Below are 23,759 nucleotides of genomic sequence, written 5' to 3'. Positions count from 1 at the left end.
TAAGGAGCAGCAGGCTGTGTGTAGGAGGGAAAGCAGCAGTTTAATTTTGGGAATGCCACATTTGAGATGCATTTTAGGCATTGAAATGGTGAGTGCAAAGAAGCAATTAGATAAAGGAGTATGGAGTTGAGAAAGAAGTCTGGTCTGGGTGATACAAATTTTGGATTCATCAGTGTAAAGATGGTATCTAAAGCAAGGAAACTGCATGAGATCATTAAGACAATGAATGCAGAGAGGAAAAAGAAGTCAGAAGATGGAGTCCTGAAGTTCACGGACGCTGAGAAGGGTAGCACAGAAGTCGAAGGGGAATCAAGAGAGCGCCATCCTGGAAATCAAATGAAGAAACATGCTTTCAGATCACCTGTGTTCAGGGTTTCTGGTTGACTAAGGCAAGGACTGATTTGGCAAACTGGGATTAGTAACAAGTCTTTTGTGTGTTTCGCAAAAAAATTTGTATATAATAGCAAAGATAAAAGTCTTAATTGAGCTCAAAAGAGAAACGAAAGTTAAGACAGCCAAGTGTAGATCCTCTTTCGTAGAATTGTGCCGTTAGGTTGTACGGGAAGAGTAGAGTAATATCCAGAGGAGGAAGAAAGGCCAGGTGAGTTTTGTTTGATACATAATTTTTAAGATGCAAGCTTACAGAATTTATAGATGGGAATAATCTCCTAGGACAGTGTCGCTCCAATAAAACTCTCACTAGATAGAAATGTTCCATCATCTGACTCTGTGCTCTCCTCTAGGGTCACCATTCATCACAAGTGGCTATTGAGTACTTGAAATGCGGCTAGTATGACTGAGGAATTGAGTTTCAAATTATATTTAATCGTAGTTAATTTAAATTTCAATAGTCACACGTGTTCATGCTGAATTGGACAGCAGAGTTCTAGAGAGGAAAGTTGGTGAACAAAAGACAAGTCAGTTGCTTCAGTGAGGACCTTCAGTAGCTCAAAGTGGAAGGGCTCTCATACACAGATAGCACAGCTGGCCTTGATAGGGGCGTGGGCAGTTGGTTAGTTGTAATGGAAGGGAAGGCATGTGAGTCCAGATACAGGCACATGGGTAGACGTGGTGGTGGCTTATAGACTTGCTCTACTGATCACTTTTATGTTTTCAGTGAAATGAGAAGCAAGATCACTAGGCTGTATAAGAAGGTGTGGAAGCAATGTTGGAATAGTAAAGAGAGCAGTAAGGCAGGGAATAGTGACACCTAGCTTACCTAAGGTCCTCTTGAGATTAGTGGTCATGGATTTAGAAAGACACCAGTGGGCATCCGTATTCAGGGGGCCCTGCAGGGTACTATTGTTTACTACCTGGAGTTAACACTTGGCTGGAAAAATTAATCAAGGGATAAGGGGCAAGAAAGAGATTATAATGATGCTGTGTGGTGTCCAAGCTAGATAAGAAGCAAAATGAGAGCATGAGGTAGTAGAGGACAGTGAAAAGGTGGAAGATGAAGGAATTGCAGAATATTTTAAGCATGTTAAACATATCACTTAAAATGGAGCTACTGAAGATGATATCTTAGGTGTTTCATTCTGTCATCAAAGATCCAATTTTTTTTTTTTTTTTTAAGTTTGTCTTGTTAACAGTTTTGGGAAAGTCTTGTATCCTTTTTCATGGGGTTGTTTCAGGATTCAAAATCTGAAGCACCACTCTGGATAAATATGTCCAATGTTTAAAATACTTTTAAAAAATGGCAGATTTCCAGTTTCTACCAAGTTTGTGACACTTCAACATATGCTTCATCTTTTGAAAGTTTTGCACCCTCTACTCAGAACCCCATAGGTCAAATTAATATTGTTAATTATTTTCACATATTACCAAGGAGTATCCACATCTTTTGACAATAAGATCTTGTTTAAATCATTATTTTCAGAAATGAGTTATTTGCTAAGCCTTGAAAGTCTCTGTATTGTACAGAGTTCTCCTCTGTTTTCTCATGCATATCTGGAGTGTAATCCTTTTCTGACTTACTCACATGCAGATAGTGTCCTCTATTTTGCATTGTTTGAGTCTAAAAACATAGGTAGATTAATAGATAAAGCTTTGTGAGATAAGAAGTAGTATAGTACTTAGCTCTGTTGTATGCCTTTTGCATTTAAAATTAGGACTCAAAATCGTAACAAAATCAGTAGCTTAAATTTAAATTCTGGGTTCCCAACCTGCTCTTCTAAGAAGAGTCCATCTTATATCTACAATCTCTCAAACACTTAATGGTATAAACTCAGGACCCTTTTGTTATTGTCAAGCCTTGTGTAGCAAGTATGAATCTTAGACTACAACCTTAAGTATGTAGGAAAATCCACATCCCTTAAAGAAAAAAAACAGTAAATATATAAATCTGATTGTACTCCTTATTCCCCTAGAGTTTCATGAGATTTAACTTCAGACATAAATGAGGCATCTCAATTTCCACCACCCGTCTCCCAGATACTTCTATGATCCTAAGAGACATATGCAAAAGAAAATATTTGAAGAATGTTCCTCTGATCTTGCAATCCCTGAAAAACCTATTTTCCAAGCCCACATGGTCTGTGTAAGCCAGAGCTGCATGCTTGAAGCACAGAAATCTTTGCCAAGTTGGAAACTCTGGATCTTGTGTCTAACTTTCCTAAATGTAAAATACAACCATTGTCCCAGGGTCCTGTCACCTTTCTGGGGATCTAAGAGATGTTCAGGATTTTCATTCCTAGTGAAAAACTCAGATCTTACTGCCTTTCCTTGTCTTGGATAATGTACCTTCTCTTCATTTCTCTTTCTTTTTAAAAACACTCTCCTGTTTCTTCTCCTCCATCAGGATTGCTAGGATAATCTCAGTTACTTCAGGTTTTTATAAAAAAAGAAGTCTTTAGATCTCTCCTTTAGATTCAATAAATCTAGAGCTCCCTGGGGCAAGAGACTACAAAGAGCACAGGGAGTTAAAACATATAATAATAATCACATAAAGCATCCCACCATACTTGAGAAGGACATCACCATGCTGACTAACCTTGGTCCTGAACTACTTATTATTCAGTTACCCATGTGCTGAGGGACAGCAACAAATACAGTACACTTTGGGATCCTAAGATATTGTTGGTCCTCACCCACAATTACTTACCTCATTAGTGTAATATCTTATCTAATTAGAGCTTCCCACCAAAATTCACCTTGGTATCCAGATGAACTCTTTCACTTGTGCCTGGAAGAAATAGAAGCAAACTTCTGAGATCTGTTCTTGCATGCCTGCAGGCCATACAATCTACTTTCCTAATGCCCTACTGACCTACAAACATTCCTGAGGTTCTCAGCCTTGCCATACAATCACCTAAGAAACAGCTACCCAAAAGATTCTACCCCAAAGAAGGAGAGATGTTTCTGCTTCACTGAGTTGTGCGTGATCTCAGTATAATGGTGTTTAGAATGAAGACAAAGGGAGCTCTAAGAAAGAAAAACTTCCTGATTCATGGGTCTCACAATGCAAACATAACAAAAGAAAAAAAATTATTTACACTTTGTGAAGAGTACAAACTCCTTGGCTCTTAAATTTCTTTGACATTACTCATTCTTGAGCTCCATGACCTGCCTTGAAGACAGTCCTGTCACATGCCCTCTGGGTCTTCTTCCTATGGTCTAGGTAAGGAAGAAGGCTCTGGATTCCAAATTTATTGGTTTAATTTCACATCCACTTTCCTATAGAAATTTCCAGAAATAAGAAGAAACTTCATTGGTTCCATTTTACTCTAGTAAATTTGTTTTCTACTGAGCCTATTCTTTGTTCCTCAATAGAAAACTTATTTCCTGACCTTCTGGGTAAAAGCAGGTTTTTTGCTTTTAGCATACTCATTCATTGTCCTAAGTGGTGTACTCTCTAGGTAGTTCATTTGATTTCCTGGGACTTACTTATTCTTTCTCATTGGGGTAGCTCAGACATTTAGAAAAGTAGCTCAAAGATATCAAACTAGAATGTTAAGTGATATCCTACTCAGCATCTTAAGAAGTTGGTTTATTGGGAAAGGTATATAAACATTGCCATATTTTGTATTTTCTTCTTATTCTTCCTCCTCCTGTTGTTGTTTATTGTTCTTCTTCCTCTTTTTCACTTCCTCTTCTCCTCCCTCCTCCTCTTCCCCTTCTGCTGCTGCTTCTGCTTTTTCTTCCTTTTCTTCTCCTCTTCCTCCTCATTCTTTCTTCTCACCACCTTCTTCTTTTTCCTTTTCTTACTCTTTCTCATTTTCTTCTTCTCCATCTTCCCTCCCTCTTCCTCTCATTCCCCTTCTTATTCTTCAGTTTATCCGTTTCCCCTAGAGTTCATGGAAATCTACATTTCTATATAGGGCAGTGATAATGGGGAGGGGGGCATCCTTTACTAGAGGAAAGTGTAGGTAAATGGAACTTAGAATTTAGGAAAGTATTACTAGTTTCACAGTTTTAAATTAAATTCTCCAGTCTTGGAGTTTTATTGCCAGAAACAAATGACTTGTGTATGAATATCCTTGACCATTCTTTCAGGTGAGCCAATGTGCCTCTTGGATTCTAGATTATGAATTATACTGACTGGAATTTCTGTTGAGTCCATATGGTGAAACTGTTGCTAAGAGACAACGGTACAAAGATGAATGGTTCATGACACCTACAAGTGCATAAACTCATCATGTAGAATGGAAAATAGAAATAATTCAGGAGTGCCTGGGTGGCACAGTTGGTTAAGTGTCTGCCTTCAGCTCAGGTCATGATTTTGGGGTCCTGGGATAGAGCCTTATGTTGAGCTCCCTGCACAATGGGGAGTCTGATTCTTCCTCTCCCTCTGTCCCTGTCCTCCCCATCCCATCATGCTCTCTGTCTCTCTCTTCTCTCAAATAAATAAATAAAATACTAAAAAAGAAAAAAAAATAATTCAATCAATATTATAAAATAAAATAGTAGTATAAGAAACACTTTAGATTGAATGCTCACAATAAGTCATGAGGAAATGGAAGCATGTAGAGATTAAACAGCTAGACTGTACAGCAATAGGAGTTAAGTCAGGACTTGAACTTTACACAGCTTATGAGATAGCTCTTAAGGTTCTGAAGAAACACAAAGAAAGAAGGGCCTGAGGCTAAGGGGAAATCATGTTTCACCTTAGTCTGGAAGGATGAGTAGTAAACTGTGCATCCCAGAAGAACAAGATGTGTGTAAATACTTCACGTAAAGCAAAGAGGGAAAGAGATGGTCCAATGGCTGAGAACAACATAGAAACTCTTAATATCTTATAGTTCAAACCTCTTCTTTTTCTGGTCCCATTGGTCAATACATGTGTTTCTATCACTCTGTCATAATTAGATAATTGACCAATAAACAGAATTGAAAAAAAAAAAAACCCACAGAAATAGACGCCTGTGTGAACAATTAATATGAAAGATATGGCATGCAATGGAGAAAGGTGCTGGGCCAATTGAGTATTTGTGCACAAGGTGATTAGATTGACTCTGTAGTGGATGCCAGCATGCTTGCTCAGATATCCTTTTCAGGGTAGTAGTACTAATTCTCGCTGACAACTCATAGCAGAATCCTTCCTCAGGAATTTCCCTTGGCTTAAGAAAACTGCCTTGCTCAAGGCTGTACCTCTTTGCTAGGAGAAGCACATTTTCAAAGACTGGTGAGTGTGGTGGTATAAATCTATCAATTTGAGGCATTTGGGAAGATTATCCCAGATCAAAAGCTCCCCCTGAAATCTGCTGAGGCCTCTGCTGTATCTGCTTCCCCATTCAGATTTAAGTTCAAGTTCTCCCTCTGTCCAATTCTGCTTCCTTCATGTTCTTCTGGGTGTTGTTCCTAAGAGCTTTCTCTGAGAAAACACAAGTGAGCAAATCACCAGCTTGAAGACTGTTTCTCAGGGAAGACCACCTATGATAGACTCATAACCCATGCCTACTGCAAAAATCAATTCCAGGTAAGTCTAAATGAAGGTACAAAGAGATGAAGTAATAGACACAAGGTTACGTATCTGAGAAGGGATAGGACTGGGATTTAAACCCAGGTAGTCTGGCTCTGGCATCCCCACTCTTAACCACTAATGGCAAAGAAAATAAACCAACTATAGCTACATGGAACGTCATGGCTAAATTACACAAAGCTGTCAGGCACCAGAAATGTAAACAGAATGATTTTATTTATATAAAGTATTAAACTGGGCAAAATAGCTGTATTACCTAGGAATACAGGCATAAAGAAAGGTAAGAGAATAATTGTTGAGAAAACCAGAAAGTGGTTATGTGAGGTGAGGGAGCAGAGGAAGAGGCTGGAATTGAGAAGAATGTTCTGGGGCTGATATTAATGTACTATTTCTTGATCTGGGTGGTGGTCACACACATATTTACAACAATGTCTTAAACTATGGTAATAATGTTATAAACTATACATGTTCTTATTCACTTATTCTATGAATATGACAATTCTCTCTCTCTCTCTTTTTAAGTAAGAGGAAATACAGAAAGCCATTGTGGCGAGGAGTTGACAGTGGGGGAGAGCCCTGTGAAAGAGATAACAAGAGTCAGGGTCACAGAATTCTGTGTATATTGTTAACGTGCTTTTCAGTCATTAACCATGACATTTTATAAAAACCTTTCTAAGTTGTCTGCTTCTAAGCCAGGAACTCTGGAGTCCTGGTGGTCTAGAGAGGTGTTGCTTCTGATCTCTTCTGCTATGGAGCCATGGAAAGCTCAACAACCCAGCTCCCTCTGGAGCTTTGAGGCCCATGATTTAATCTGCCTGGACACCTTTCTCTCCTGCTTACATTTAGCACCTCAGAATCAACGTGTCTGAAACAGAACTCATCACTAGCAGGATGAGCTTCTAAAATTCTTTGCCACCCTCTCCTAGCACTGGGTTCATATTGGCCAAGATGACAAAGGAAAACAGACCACAAGAGTGTTAGTCTATGTAGCATGCAGGATTTGATAATCTTGGGGAACCACTTCTCTCCAGCATAGTTCTTGTTCTCCCTTTACTCCTCTGTGATCTGGTAGGGGGAAGTTGGAGAGGAAGGGCTGATAATGAGCCCCGCAGGAAGGGAATCACTACAAGTTCTGAGGAAGGAGTATACAAGGACAAATGGGCTTTGGGATAGGAGAAAACAGTAGGAGGAAGAAATATAAGATCTCTCACCCAACTCTAAGGGGATGACCAACTGGGTGAACCAAAGGTCAACAACTGTAAATCACAACAATAAGAGAAATGTGTGACCAAGGCAGTGGGATAGGGCCCAGAAGCCACTTTGGACTCCTGGGTTATTCCCAACTTATATTTTCCTTGTAATTTTTTTTTTAATTTTTAAATATTTATTTATTTATTTTTTAAATTTCTTTTCAGTGTTCCAGAATTCATTGTTTATGCACCACACCCAGTGCTCCATGAAATACGTGTTCTCCTTAATATCCACCACCTTTCATCCCCTGCCTCTTCAAAACCCTCAGATTGTTTTTCAGAGTCCATAGTCGCTCATGGTTCACCTCCCCTTCCAATTTCCCCAACTCTCTTCTCCTCTCTATCTCCCCATGTCCTCCATGCTATTTGTTATGCTCCACAAATAAGCGAAACCATATGATAATTGACTCTCTTTGCTTGACTTATTTCACTCAGCATAATCTCTTCCAGTCCCGTCCATATTGCTACAAAAATTGGGTATTCATCTTTTCTGATGGAGGCATAATACTCCATAGTATATATGGACCTCATCTTCCTTAACCATTCATCCATTGAAGGGCATCTTGGTTCTTTCCACAGTTTGGTGATTGTGGCCATTGCTGCTATGAACATTGGTGTACAGATCGCCCTTCTTTGTAATTTTTTTAGCTATATTTCATACCAACATTTAAGCCATGTGCAATAAGGTCTGGGCTGTTCCAAGATATCTTTAATTGTGACAGTTCTAGGGGTCCCACATATATTTAGTTTACTAACTCTATAAACATGTGTCAAACCTCCAAATTTCTAAGCAGGGCTCTGAAAATCATGATAAAACATTTTTTTCTTCTCTTCCCTTTCTTTCTTTCTGTCTTTTTTAAAAAAGATTTTATTTATTTATTTGAGAAAGAGAGAACATGAGTGGGGGGGAGGGGCAGAGAGAGAGGGAGAAGGAGACTCTCCACTGAGCAGGGAGCCCAACACAGGGCTCAATCTCAGGACCCTAAGTTCATGACCTGAGCTGAAGGTAGTTGCTTAACCCACTGAGCCACCCAGGTGGTCCTAAAACAGTTTTTTTCTGTCAAGGAGCTCACACCATGAATGAGGAGACAGGTCTGTAGGTCTGTAGGCGAGGATGGTGCCCAGCTTTATTCAAGCTTTGAGTTAGACCCTAGGGACAAAAGAAAGGAGTACACATGGCCCCTGTCTTTAAGGAGTTTACCTAGAAGTTAAAATAAGTAATCAAGGCAGGGAAAGAGTGTCATATATTGTGTATAACTCTCTATTGAGAGTGTTGAACTTGGGAGAAGAGTTTTAGAAAGGAATTCTAGAAGAAATGATCGAAAAGCTGAGTTTTGAAAATAAGTAGTTATTATGATTATTTTGTATTTTGTGATCTTTTTGAAAAGTTTTTTCTTTATATTTACATTTTTTCCTCTCACACCTTTTATGGTATGCTATTTTGAACCCAGAAAGTGCATAATGAATTTGGGGAAAACGCTTTGGGAAGGAAGTGGGGTATAGCTTCAGCACTGAAGTCTTCCAGATGAGACATTTACACCCAGGGTACAAACACCTATTCCTTTCAAGTAAAATTTCTTGGGCAGCTAATGAAAGAATTGTTAAATTATGTCATGTTATAATAACATAGAACAATGGGGCATAATTAGGAAAAATGGAGAATATTGGCCTTGCCTTTCCTGAATCTTCAATGGATCTTTAAAAAAAAAAAGTGCAAACATGAAGTAGACCCACTATTTGATGGTTTAGGAACTTAGCACACTGGCATTTGTTAAGTGGCTTAATTTGTTTGGTTTTAAGAAAAAAAAATTATTACCGTGAACGTAGAGAACAAAATTATATTTATTCATTGAAGAGTTTCTAAAGCATTGGAATTTCAACAGTGAAAAATTCATTTCCCAACTTATCACTTAAGAGACATCAAATAGCTCATGAATTAATATGCTGACAGCTACTGTCATTTTCTGGTGGGGAGCTTTCACCGTTAGGGCAAGAAGAGGCTGAATACCCATTGCTGTTATCCCATGCCTTGGGATATGTTTCCAAAGATCTGACGCTCATATTAATTTTATAGGAGTGAATGTCATTGGATTAAGTGGAGAGGAATCTACATGATTGAATAAGGAGTCAGACGATGGTCCCAGGAGTGTCTGCCATGCGTGACTTTCTCCTCTAACTTCTCTTTCTTGCATTCACGGACTTGGGAAATGCTGCTTCATGTTGTGTAGCTGCCTGTCAGGCTATGACTCAAGAAACTGAAATATTAGCCAAATGAAATGTTGCACAATTCGGGCTGCTCACTCATAGCACATACGATTTTAAATATGATCATCTGCCGGCTTTGAGACCCCGAAGGGGAGCAGAAATGAAGTAAGAGGTGAAGGAGTCTGACCTTGCCTGCAAAGGTCAACAGGATGTCAGCCGACTCGAGGCCAGACCGTGTTCCCCCTTCTAGTGAAATGGCAGGCATGACAAATTTATGCAAATACAACATGGAAAATAATTTCTTGAAGGCAATTTCTTTCTGCCAAATGTTTCCTTTTTTTTTTTTTTTTTTTTTCCCCCCTGCCTAGACTGTGGCTTATTTTATTTTAGAGTCTGGCTTTTCCAATTTTCCTACAAGCTAGGGCCAAGGGGTGTTGATTTCATAGAAAGGCCAAGGCCCTATAAACAGGGCTGGGGATAAGAGGCTCTGGGGCAGGGAGGTAGCACCAGGTAGTTTCATTGTCATTCTAGTCCTTTCTTTCCCATCTCTTCCCATCTCAGAGTGGTTAGGGTTCACTAAAGGAACAGTAGTTACCCTTGAATCCTGGGAGCAGAGGTGTTACTTGAGGGTGAAGCCATATCTTTATTCCAACTTCCAGTCAAAACCAACTCTCTCCTCTTGACTAATAGGATATGAACACTGATTCCTTAAAGTGAAAATGCAGTGGTCAATAATACATCAGGAAGTTTCATTACAATAAAATAAATATCCAGAAAAAAATAGTATTCCACAGTAGAAGAATTATAGTCTCTTGGTTCTATAGGAGCTCATTGTTAGTCAGCAAGTGTTTCCATGTGTCATTTAGAGCCCCTGAGTTCCACCTGCCAGACTGTATGAACATACTTGCCCCTTGGGGACTCTGTCTTCCACCTGCACTGTTCTCTATTGGGTAGCTCCATTTTCCCCCCTCAGCTATCAGTTATCTAGTTTTATCCATCCTAACAGCTCTCGTGGTGAAGGATGTTTGCCTTAGGAGCGTGTTCTTGTTGGACTAAATGGTGAAGGTATTCTTTGGCTCCAACTTAATGTCTAGAAATGAATTATTAAAAGATCAAGAACTTACTTCTCATGGATAAGCTTTCCTAGATGTCCTGAACCGATGAAACATTCTGTGTCCCCAAATTACTATGTGTAGATTCCAAGTACAAATTAACAGGGACCAGCTTGGGGTTCCCACCTTCATTTCTCCTGGGAATGCTGTTCCAAGCAACAACCAAAGAAAGTCTCCTTGCCGGGGTATAATGTGTTAAATGGTCCTAAGTGAAGATGGAGAGAGATAACATTTTATGAGTATAAAGGGTCTAAAAAATAATCCATCCCAACTCTTTTGTGATGAGCGAGAGAAGGTTCAGAGAGGTTATTCATTCACAGCTGCTTGGTGGTGGTAGTCAGGTGCCTGGTTGCCACTTCTGGACACTATTAATTCTACCACGATGTCTACTATGTTAACATCATTACAAAGACCACAAGAAAGTGCATTCAATCCAACAACAGGATATTAACTCCCCATGGTGTTGTGGGAAGTTAATAGCATATGGCTTACCATATGTTAATCAAAGACCTAGGTGCTGGATGCACCCCCAAAGACCCTGCTTTCTTGGAAGTCACTTTTATTGGAGAATAGATTGCAAGAAAAACAGTATTTGTGTTCTTGTTATGATCTTTAGTTGCCACACTGTACAATGAGCTAATTTCCACTGGAAGTGGCTAGCTGCAATGTTTTTCTACAAACATTTATGCATGTTGGCATCTGTTGCATTTCCAGGTTAAAACTTTCTGGCTGTATGAGTACAGGTCTGGGGTTAGCCATCTTGTTCTGTAGTTCTGAAGTGTGGCCACAGTAACCTTAGCAGGTGCTTGGGGTACTTAGAAAGACTGCTAGAAAGGCAGTCATCAGAGGAACAACTACAAAAAGCCCAAACTGGAGTTTACCCAAAACTGATTGGGAAAATTTGTTTTACAATAATTACTATTTTTTTTCCTTGCTAAGGGATGATAACGTCAGAGTTTCCTGCGAATATTTCTGTATTCAAAATGCTGCTTTGACAAACATTAATACAAGAGAAATATAAAATATAACACACTTATATATAAAATACATAAAATATAAAATACAAATAAAAAGGAGTTCGGGGAGCCGGGAAGAGATTCCGGCAGTTAAGTCACTGGCAGGTGGGGTCTCTGTGCAGAGGTGTCCCCCTAACCTGGCTGAAAAAGCCCTCTGGCCCTCCCCCTCAGAATTTTGCTGACTAAATTATAGATTAGGATACTGGCATTCCAGTGACCTACCACGATCTGTGGACCAGATTGACTGATTTTTTCTAGAAAGGAATTGTGTCTATAAAATGACTTGATAATTTAGACAAAAGTAATTCCTCAAAGAGAAGTGATTTTGGTATTCAATACATAACATGTTAGGTATTCTTTCCTCAAGACGCAAGACACAATCCTGCCCTAAAATAGTTTACATTTTTGTTGGAAAGTTATCATGACAACTCCTGGTCCGCTATTCAAAGTTTAAGAGCTACTCTGAGGAGCACCACATCATGGCTGTCTGGGATTTCATGGGAAGTCATTGTCAGAATCCCATTCATATGAAGGAGAATTCCCTCATTAAAACGATGTATATTGAGGGCTACTATGAGCCAGGTACTAATCTGGACAATTACAACAACCCTGTCAACAAAGCAACCTAACTCAGGTACTAATCTAGACAATTACCACAGTCCTGTCAACAACCCGATCGAATTCCCTACTCTCGTGGGAACTTAATTTTAGCAGAGACTTGGTTAGTTACTTGGATAGACCTCAGACTTCATATCCCATGATGCTTCACAGCACCCGGGATGGGCCAGGTGTTTGCAGCAAAGGGGCCGAGTCACCAGAACTATGTGGAAGATCCACTCTGAGAAAGTAAGGAACGCGCGCGTATGACTTCTTCCTGCAATTTAAAATCTGTTGACGTTTCCTAGGCCAGAGTAATAATCCACAGACATAGGGCACTTCCAAGACAATTGCTTAGTAAAGAATCGATCACCCCGGTGTTGGCTGTCTGAGAACCCCTGAGGAAGGGAACGGACAGTGGGCCATCTGCTGGGTTCCAGCACAGGGGATCTGGTCCCCGACTTCTCAGCTCTGCACCTCAGCAGCCTTGTAAATACAATTAGGTTCTCGGAACTTCAGTTACCAATGATCTAAGTGCAAGCAGTCTGCAAAATCAAAATTATGACTCTGTGTGAGTGATTATAGACATATGTATTGATGTCTAAGTTATTGAATTTTGAGACGATAGAAGAGCAAAGGTTGCAAAGAGGGTGGAAATTCAAATTTACATTGAGAATCTGCTTTGGGCTGGGCAATGTGCTAGCTTTTTATGTGATTTTAGATACTTAATTTTTATACCAATCTTATGAAAAGATTTTATTGTTTATTTCTGTAGGTAAAATAGCTGAGTCTTAGAGAGGTACTTAGAGTCCCACAGGCCATGAGCTGAGAGGCTGGGAGATTCTACCTCTGAACAACTAGATTTTATAACTTGTGTTTTAACTGGACTAAGGATCTGTTCCTACCCAATAAATAAATTCCATCAAAGAATCTCCAAAGTAAGTGTTCAACTAAAATGCAACTTTCCTGAATGAAGGAATGATACCATCTTTTGGTCAGAGAAGACTTTTTGAAACTACAAAAATACACATGGATTATTTATCTTTTTAAAAAAATATCTTCTGGGACGCCTGGGTGGCTCAGTGGGTTAAGTAACTGCCTTCGGCTCAGTTTATGATCCCAGGATCCTGGGATCAAGTCCCACATCAGGCTCCCTATTCAGCAGGAAGTCTGCTTCTCCTGCTGACCTCTCTCCTCTCATGCTCTCTCTCATTCTCTCTCTCTCAAATAAACAAGTAAAATTAAAAAAAAATATTCTTCTGATATGATATTTACCATCATTCTTTCTGAAATTGGAAAACAATAGACTACTTCAGTAGAGGATTAGAGATTTAGTTTGGAACATTGCATTTATTTAGATTAGAGTTTAACAAAAATTGGTAGATTATTTATTTTAGAAGATTGGTTGGATCTCTGCCAATGTTCATAATAGTACCTACCACATAATGGTATTTGTTATGTGGCCCAATGTTGGCTAAGGGCTTTACATTTATTTCAGTTTTCCTAGATCCTTTCCAAGTCTGAAGTTCTACTTCTCCATTTTCTAGATGAAGAAAAGCAGAGAATTGGGGGGATAAGGTTCTAGCACAGGAAGGGATACCTCAACTGCTATGTAATGCTCTGCTGCCTTTCCTCCTGACTCAGGATACCAACAAACGAATGATGATGAAAAAAATAGAGATTAGGCAAGATTTCTAAGGATTGGGTCCCCTTTGACGAAGGTCTAGTCTTCCTGATTTCTGCCATTGCTTAAGATATTCCAAAATGTACATCCCCATGTTTAGGTGAATAAGTATGACAGCAGTAATGAATACAAGAACATTCTGTTTTCTTGCCAGGACTCTGAATGGGGTTTACGTCATTGTAAAAAGGGAAATGAGTTCTCTTCAAGAGGTTTGAGGAACAATCTGCCCAGATTATCAAGAGGTTTTGTTTTGTTTTGTTTTGTTTCAAAAATTTAAGAACACCTTGTTGTAGTTCACAACAGTAACTTTCTAACTTGAAGGAATACCACAATATACATGAGACATTTTTCAAAATGTAGACACCTCCCAACCCACTGCCCTCTGTTGGACACAGCAGACATAGGAGGGGCTCCAGTTCCTTCTATTTTAACAATCAGCCGCTGCCAATTTTGATGAAGTGGTCCATGGACCACACTTAGAAACTGTCAAGAGTTTTTGAATTTCGCTTGTGATCAGTTCTTTTGACAACTGGTATCATTTAGTATGAGATGACAGAGCAGACTTGCAAGAAATGGAAAGTTTGAAGCTTTCCTAGTAAAAGATCTTTCTTCCTTCCTCCCTTTCTTCCCCATCATTCCGCCTCTCTCTCTCCCTCCCTTCTTTCTTTCCTTCCTTCCCCCCCCCTCCCAGGAAAGGAGTATGTAAGGCTGCATATATTCAATAATTTTTTGGCCTACATTTTAAAATTTCCACCTGGAAATTTAATTTCTTTTATCTCTTATAAGAATTAATTCTTCCAATAACTTAGCACTAATTTTGCACTAAGCTGTATCTGGGGGGTTTACTAGTATTAACCTAATTCCTTCTTAATCGAGTTCTTTACCGTATTTTGAGGTAGTTATTAAAGCATGATGTCCTGTTAGACTGAGAAATAAGATATAGAAAGGATGAAATGTGCCACAAGTCCACATAACAATACTCTTTGGCAATCTTTGATGGTTTGAGCCTTCAACCCTCGGTTATCTGACTACAGACGTGTCCTTCAGTACTACCTTGTAAGTTTTGACCAGCTCCTCCATCCTGTCACTGAGACAAATTTCCAGTCACATTGTCATAGGTGGAGATCAAGGTCCATAATAATAATAATAGCAATACTTCTTTTTTTTTTTTTTTAAGATATCATTTATTTATTTATTTGAGGGAGAGAAAGCACATGAGTAAGGGGAAGAGCAGAGAGGAAGGGAGAGAGAATCTCAAGCAGACTCCGTGCTGAGCACTCAGGCTAAATCTCAGGACCTGGAGATCATGACCCTGAGCGAAAACTGAGTCAGAAGCTTAATCAACCGAGCCACCTAGGCGCCCCATAATGGTAGCACTTTCAGAGCCCCTTTGTCAACACACTGAATCTTCCTCACAACAACACTGTTGAGTAAGTTCTCTTTTTATCTCAATTTTATGGATTAGCTACTGAATTGTAACTCACCCACATATATGTGTATCAATATGGGTCTAATTTTTTAAAGGAATTTTTCTGTATAATTAAAAAATACATATATGTGTATCAAGCTTTCATCAATTTTCCAATTTCTCCATTCATGATTTTGTTCTTTTTTATATGAACTCTTAAAAAGAATAGAAATAGATGGTCCCATATGTCATAATCATATAAAGAAAAAGGTTTTCTAAGTACTGCTAAAAACTGTAACTCAATGTGAGCTCTACAACTCATAAATCTTTTCTTCCTAGAATTTAATTCCCATATTAAATTTGATTAATCTATTGTTGCCTTAAGGCATCAATAATGTACAGTAATAACATCTTAGAAAAGTAGGGTCTATGGCACATACAGTCTTGAGCTTGATAGAGGGAGGGCAAGTGAAGGACCACCTCACCTGGCCCTGTCAGAAAAGAGCTCTGATCCTGTCTTTTCCCTTTTCTGTAGCAGAAATCTTGACATTTCTGAGGAGAACCTAGTTCCTAGTTTTCAGAACCATTGGTCTGCTGATGAAAATGAGCACCTTTCATTTTGGACAAGTTCTGTTCGGGGTTCCTATTGCTTCCCCAGTGAGATATCAAGTTGACAGTTGGATATTCAAGTCTGGAGCTACTTGATGCCAAATAGAACAAACAAACAAATCAGCAAATAAATACCAAAGGTTGATCCCTCAGAATATTAACAATAAAAAAAAAAAAAAAAACACACCCTGGGTTTTAATTTTCACTCTGTCATTCACACAGTGATCTAAGGTTCTTAATCTCATTGGAGTAATCTCAATTGCTCTAATCATGAAATGGGTTTTTTTTTTTTAAAGATTTTATTTATTTATTTGACAGAGAGAGATCACAAGCAGACAGAGAGGCAGGCAGAGAGAGAGGAAGGGAAGCAGGGCCCCCGCTGAGCAGAGAGCCCGATGCAGGACTCGATCCCAGGACCCTGAGATCATGACCCAAGCCGAAGGCAATGGCTTAATGCACTGAGCCACCCAGGCGCCCTGAAATGGGGGTTTATTCAACAGATATGTACTGAATGCCTACAATGTGCAAGATACTGTTGCAGGCATTGGATATGGCCTTGAACAAAACACACAAAATTGTCACTCTTGTTCAGTTTCTATTCTAGTGTATGTGTAAGAGGAGGGAGCAGTGTAGAGAGGTAAGAAACCAAGAAAATGGCGAGTTATATAGTATGGCATATGCATATGGTTATAAGTATCAAAAAGAAAAATCAGGGAAGGTGTGATGGAGTGTCTGCTGTGGGTAGAGAGAGGGGGCCAAGGGCATTGAGGAGTTAGAATTGTAAATAGGATTGTCAAGGAAACCTTTTCTTGAAAGCAAAGATTCTAGGTAAGGGGAGAGGAATAGAGCAATGCAGGTACCTGAAAGGGGCTGCTCCAGCAGACAAAAGAGGTAGTGTAAAAGATCTGATGTGGGGACCTGTCTGGTGGGATCAAAGCAAAAAAAAATCAGGGTGGCTGAAACAGACAGAATGGAAATCAAAAGGGCGTGGGGACAATGGAGGAGTTGAGTTTTCAGACTGCACAACTGGAATAACAGAGCTGTCATTTACAGAAATGGAAACTCTTGGGAAGGACCATACATGATTTGGGGCAAATTAAGTCTGAGTTTCCTAGTGCTGCCTAGTGAGATGCCAAGAAGTCAGTTGGATAGTCAAGTCTGGGGTCAGGAGATGGGACCAGGTATTAAATATATATAAATGTGGAGCTATCAGGTATGAAAAACATTTCAAGTTCACAGAAGTGGATCTAAGTAGAGGAGAGAAGGGGTCCAAATTCTGAGGCTGAAGGCTGCCGTAGAAGAAAGTTAGGCAAGTGCCATGTCTTGGAAGCCAAGGGAAGAAAGTAAGCTGAGGAGGAGAAAGAGAGCTGCTGGGTCAAATGTCACAGGTAAGGTAATATTTTCCCCACAACATTATGGCATGAATTAAATAAAAACAATATCTGTACAACACAGCATGATACCTGTCACAACACCTGGCAAAGAACAGTCACTGCTTTATTTCATTTTAAAAAATCTACTTGGGATTTCCCAAAATAAAATTTAATTCCATTCATAATTTTGTGAAGCTGTTTTATCTGCTATTAGAAACATGACTTTATATCTCCAAAGACAGTGAAACTTTTAAAATGGGAGTAAATAAAATATTTCTTAGAGGTATTTCATAAAAGCTTGCGTAAGATAGATTCTCTTTTGCCCATAAATTAATGCCCTAATAAATTATAATAGTGAGCAATCATCTGATATACAGAATTTGGCTTCATAAATGAATTTTTAAGTATTATTCATTTTATGATTAAGGGGCAGCTAAAAGGAAGGAGAGATAAAAAGAATATGGAATAAAGTAAGACAGTCTTCATGCTCACTCTGCCTGGTACTCTACCTGGTGCTTAAATGTAGAATCAGAATTTTCTATTTCTTCTGGCCCAGATTGTTTATTTCTTGTCGAAGATAAAGAAGGCCATATGAGTTTCTTCTAGTCACATTACCATGTGACGGGAAACATTTTGGGAGACACAGCTGTCAGTACTAGATCTCTGCTTTGGGTTTGCCACGCCCACTCATAACACCTGTGAGCAGGTGAGCCCAGACGACCACTGGAATGTACTCACCATGTGTCATCTGTAGATTGGATTTTCTGCAGACTAAACCGTCAGAATGGCTTAAACCGTCAGAATGGCTGAAGATGAATATAAATATTGAACACAGATATTTTGAATAATCCTGGAAACTCATGGATTTAGTTTACACAGGACACTGGGTTCTTCAAGGCCACAGATAGTGGGGTTCTGTAAGCAGCTGTAAGAGCTCATTGGGTGCTTGTGTCCAGTGGTGTTTACTGTGCTGCATCTGACAGGAAGAGGGAGTAAATGTTCTTGTTCTTGGGATCTGTGCTGTATCACATGATAATTTAAGTATCTATTTTTTAAAACATCCATCCTTCTAAAATATAAAATTCTCTGAGAGCTAAGAACATGTCTACTGTTGCCAAAATTGTAACCCCCACCAACTACTTTATAGTTAGTGCACAATAAACATTTCCTGTATGAATGTGTTCTCGTTGATTTCACAGGCCTGTCAGCTCTCAATTGCATCCCAGGCTAAGAGGTGCCCACAAAGGCTACTTTTAAGGTCACCAATTTAGACCAAGGGATAGAGAGATGGGAATAATTGCTCAGGAAAATGTAGAGCTGCATACTTAGAAATTCAGAATCTTCAGTTGGGGTTAAGGGGGGGATGTTGAGCCCTCTGGACTGTAGACTCTGTGAGTGCAGGAACTGTGTTTATTTTACTCACTGTTTTACTCCAAGAGCCTTCACAGTACCGGCTTATATTACTACTGTTGATAATTAGTTTTTAGACAATCAGTTTATCAAAAAAAATATTTGATGAATAGCAATGATGAGAATGAACTGAACCAATGTCAAGTGCTACAAGTAAAAGTACTCATGAGGGTCTTGTAATGAGTTCCACTGGAGGAATTTCCTCTCGCCACCTTCTTTGTGTAACGAATAACTTCCTAGGGCTGAGCACCCAAGAAACCTTATGTCAAGGTACATTTTACTCAAGGAAAACAAGAGATGTAAAAAATAAAAAAATCTTCAATTAATAGAAAACTGACAGAGTCAACAGGACAGCTAGTGTAAAAAAATTCTAAATTATTTAGAGTCTGGTTATCTAAAACATTTTTATTTATTGTTATCGTTGTTTAAAGATTTATATATTTACTTGTTGGGGGAGGGACAGAAGGGGGAGAATCCTCAGGCAGACTGCCGTGGAGTCTGATCCCTTGACCTGAGATGGTAACCACAGCCAAAAACAACCAGCCAAGCCACCCAGGCTAATAATATGATTATTATTGTCATCTTGAATCTCTCTGCCAAATGTTCTGAAAACAGTCTTTTGAAACTCTGGCTATTTCAGTAACATCTTGAAACACTCAGATACCAAATCTTTGTTGAATTAAATGTTCTACATTGTAGTTAAGCAAAGGCTAAACTGTTTAGGTCTTTATATGAACTAAGTACTTTCATCTTTAATTATATCTGTATGGATATTTTCAAAATTAGAGCTGACAGTAGTCTCATTGAGATGTAACAGTGTCCCTCAATGCTGAAGAAGCAGTAGTTTCAGTAATGGTTTTCATCCCCAGCAACTGTATATGGTCATACTTTGTTATACCAGTGGTTTTCTGAGCTGTGATACCAGTTATGGGTAATAGTCCAATAAAAACAGAAATAAATGATACACTTTTATCATTCCTTCTCCATTCATGAATTAGGCTGTTTTTGCTATTCATTTGTGTAAAAAGAAAACAAATTAGAGTTTTAGTCTCATAAGAGCAGAGATTCTTTTTTTTTAAAAAAATTATATTTATTTATTTGAGAGAGACAGAGACAGCAAGAGAGCACCAGAGAGAAAAGCAGAGGGAGAAGCAGGCTCCCCACTGAGCAGAATGTGTGACGTGGAACTCAGTCCCAGGATCCTGGGATCATGACCTAAGCCAAAGGCAGAGGCTTGATTGACTGAGCCACATGAGTGCCCTAGAGCGGAGATTATTAATTGTTATCTGAAACTAAAGAAAGGTCAGTGAAGGGGTGCATGTGTGGCTCAGTTAAGTGAGTGCCTTTAGCACAGGTCATGATCCCAGGATGCTGGGATCAAGTTCTCTCTCAGGGGCCCCTGCTCAGTAGGGAGTCTGCTTCTCCCTCTCCCTCTGCCCCTCCCCCCTGCTCATGCTCTTTCTCTCTCTCAAATGAGTAAATAAAATCTTTTAAAAAACAAAGAAGAAAGATCAGTGAAGACCCTCAACTTGGTCCAAAATGCCAAACTGAGCTACACTTTAGGTCACACGCATGTAATTAAAGGAAGCTTGTTTTTTATTCTGATTGAATTTACTTTTGGAAACTTACCAAGTTACAACAATGAAAAGGATTAAATGGAGATAACCACGCAAAATAACTGGCACAGTGCCTGGTTCCAACAGGCACTTGGAAATGTTATTTCCCACCACCCCCTCTTTCTCTTGCTTCACCTGGAGAGCCCTGAATCATGACTATTCAGGTACATTATGCCTGGGCATCACGACTCCTTATTTCTCTGAAAGGAATGCTTTCCGATGTCGACTCAAAGTATCTCCTTCTTACTCTCCACACCGCACCCCCATCTCCTCTTCCTTCTTTACTACAAATTAGGACACTCAAGTAGTTGAAAGCAAATTAGTTTCAACCTGGTAATGCCTAGTCCACTAGGCACATAAGAGATGCTAAGTGACAGCTAGAAGGAAGGAAGGAAGGGCGGTTGGAAGGGAGGGAAGAAGGAAGGGAGGAAGACTCTATGATGTTAAAAACCATTGCTAACTTGTGATACTAGCCCTAAGATATCAAAAAAGATGACCCCTTCCTTTTGCACTTTCCAGAACCCAGACCCAGTGTAAGAGGATCTTGTTCTTCTGATCAGTAGGCTTGTTCTAGGAATGGGAGCAAGTAAGACGTTTTGCTTCTTCAAAGTGATTCTTGGACAAAATGTCTTCATAAGCCACCATCCCTAAGAATTGTTGTGGGTAGGTCCTGATTAGAAGCCTCTGGGTGACTTTGACCCAGTGAGGCTGAAACAACCTTATGACCCACTTCTGCCTCCTGTTAATGACCTTTCCTAAGTTCTTAGAAAGCAATAAAAGACTCTATGTCAGGATGCCTAAGGGCCTCAGTTGGTCAAGCACTGCCTTCAGCCCAGGACCCTGGGATCGAATCCCTCAACAGATTCCTTGCTCAGCAAGGTGCCTGCTTCTCCCTCTGCCTGCTTGTGCTCTCTTTCTCTCTCTTGAACAAATGAATAAATAAATAAAATCTTAAAAAAAAAAAAAAAAAAGGATTCCATGTCAAACTTCCCATATTATCTTTAGGTTCTAGTTTGCTTTAGTTATTTTTCTTGGTTTTATCTTTGTTATCTATCAGTCTTTAGATGTGACTCCAGTTTCTGGTTTTGGTTTTAGACTGGTTTATCCTCTGGATCCGAAATTTGACCCTCATTGTAGTTCTGAACTTAGTGCTGTTAGATCTTGGTTCCAGATATTTATCCACCTTCTTTAGTTCCTGATTTCAGTTATGACCTTTGCTTTTGGGAAGGAAATGTTTGTCTTTCAAATTTCCTTCAATATTCAAAATCCAGTTTAATTCCATTCCTTTCAAAGAAGGCTTTCCCAATTCTTTCAATTTGAATAAACTTCTTTCCTCTTGGCTCCAGTGTTTTCTGTATTTCAGGCGTTTCTCTACTTTTGCCTTAAATGTGAAATTATCTTGAGAGCAAGTATCTCCTTTCAAGTCTATGCCTGTGTAATGCCCTAGCCAAAATAAAGTCCTCAATTTACTGAATTTAGGCTCTGGTTGTTCAAGCATTGTGATACCTTGTAGTGGTCACAGCCCAAGTGCTGACGGTGGATGTCATCCAAACAAAGCTATAAGACATAGGCATACAAGAACAGACCTGTTGAGCATCAGGCTTTGTGTGGCCAAGCCTCAAACTTGAATTTTATTCTAAGGAAATAAAAAACTGCTCTATGAGGTCAGGCAAAGGACAGGACTCAAGTTTGGAAAGAATTTCTGAGAAGACTTGAGATCAGGGTGCATGCAGTCATGGATTACATGGATAGAATGCCCATGATTTGTTTTCTAGTTCCCATAAAACAAAGATGAAAGGGACCATCCGCTCAAGTTGAGAAGGGCTAACTATAGGAAAATCTAAAGGAAGTACTACTTTTTACAGTGAGTAATGCACTTAAGTCATTCTTCTAACTTAGAGCTTCATAAGAGGTTCATATAGATTCACAACTGCCCTTCCAGCACCCTTCAGTGGGATGGTAGAAAGAGAACTTGAGTTGGAATCAGGCAGTCTGATTTAGGATCTGGCTTTCCATTATCAGATATATGGACATAATAAAGTCATGTGAATGCTCTGATTCTCATTTTCCCCCTGAAAAATGGGATTAGAGTAGATCCTGCTGGTGCCCACCCCTTCCCCCCAGGCCATGTACCCATTCCTTAGCTGCTACAAGTACTGACTGGTAACAACTCATAGCTGCCCCCTTGACAGAAGAAATGCCCTTGTCTGAGGTGGTTATATGCCACACCCCCTTCCTCGGATAGCTCATGGCCAATGAGTAGCCAACACTGGTGTTGGGGAGTAATAATGGTAATTTTACAGAGTTGTTAGGATTAAATAAGAAGCACACCTGAAAATGCCTGTAATTATAAGTGTTGAAATTGAAAAAAAAAAAAAAAGGAAAAAACAGAACTAAGAACACTATAGTCTTATAATTACTAATTTATAAAGTTAGACTCATGACGTGAAAGACTATAGTCATAACCTCTAACATTTTCTGGGTCAGAACCCTGGGTGGGATGGTTGGTAAGTCTAAGTGATATCATTTATGTTATCATGTATGAGGACAAACTTTTTAAATCATTAGAAGAAATGCTGCTTCATGGAAGTGCTACCTGTGGATAAGAGGATACTGTCCTTCATGTCAGGTTGTCTTCCTTGACAACTTCCCTGAAAATTACAAATATTCATACTTTCAAATAATTAGAATGTTTGAAATAGCTCATTGTTACTCATCAGAAGCTGATTTAAGATTTGGTTTGATTTAGGTCTTAAAAAAATAAGCAACTCTGAGTAATTCTATCAGCATTGATAGTGATAATCATTGTACTATTTATTGAGTGTTCCATTGTGTGTTGGTTGCCCTTCATACACTCATCATATTGGTCAATCCTTCAAGATAGTTATAATTACCCCAGATTTACACACAAGGAACTAGAATTTCCTTTATTTAACGACTTGCTGAATGTCATCCCTTCAGACTTAGGGTTGGAAGCTATGTTTATCTGACCGCAGAGTCTGCTCTGTAGCACTGAATTAGGATTGCATGAAGGTAAAATAAGTCCAAGTCTACATTTTTATTTTATAAATTAGACCCAGGCCTAAGTACCAGAATGTGGAAGACAGGTAAGTATCATGGCGTAAACTGCTCTTAGCTCAAATGTTTATAGAGAACCACCAAGGGGATTACTAAAGAAGAGCCATTGTTTATTGGTGAATCATAAATGAGAAACAGTAATACAGTTATTTCATAAAATATGAGTATGTGGACTAAGGTGAGGGATTGTCCTTAGTACATACTTTACGGTTTGGGAAATGATATCCTCCCAACACTACGTGCAAGATTGCTCAAAGTTTCAGTGTCGTTGAGGATACATGGTTCAAATGCAGAAGGAAGATGTGGGTAGTGATAGGTTTGGCAGACTCGGTAGCTGCAAAGATAAACACAAGTTACCAATCATGGGATCAGGTTAACTTGAGTTGAGGAAGCTAGGTAAGAATGCTATTGCTAAACAGGAATATTTCAAGTCTCCCATGAAATATTTTTGGCACTATCTCCTTTTTCAATGAATGATTTC

This window comes from Mustela lutreola, chromosome 1 (genome assembly GCF_030435805.1).
Source record: "Mustela lutreola isolate mMusLut2 chromosome 1, mMusLut2.pri, whole genome shotgun sequence".
Taxonomy (NCBI): Eukaryota; Metazoa; Chordata; class Mammalia; order Carnivora; family Mustelidae; genus Mustela; species Mustela lutreola.
The sequence above is the reverse complement of the archived record's forward strand: the minus strand, read 5'-3'. Positions refer to the sequence as shown.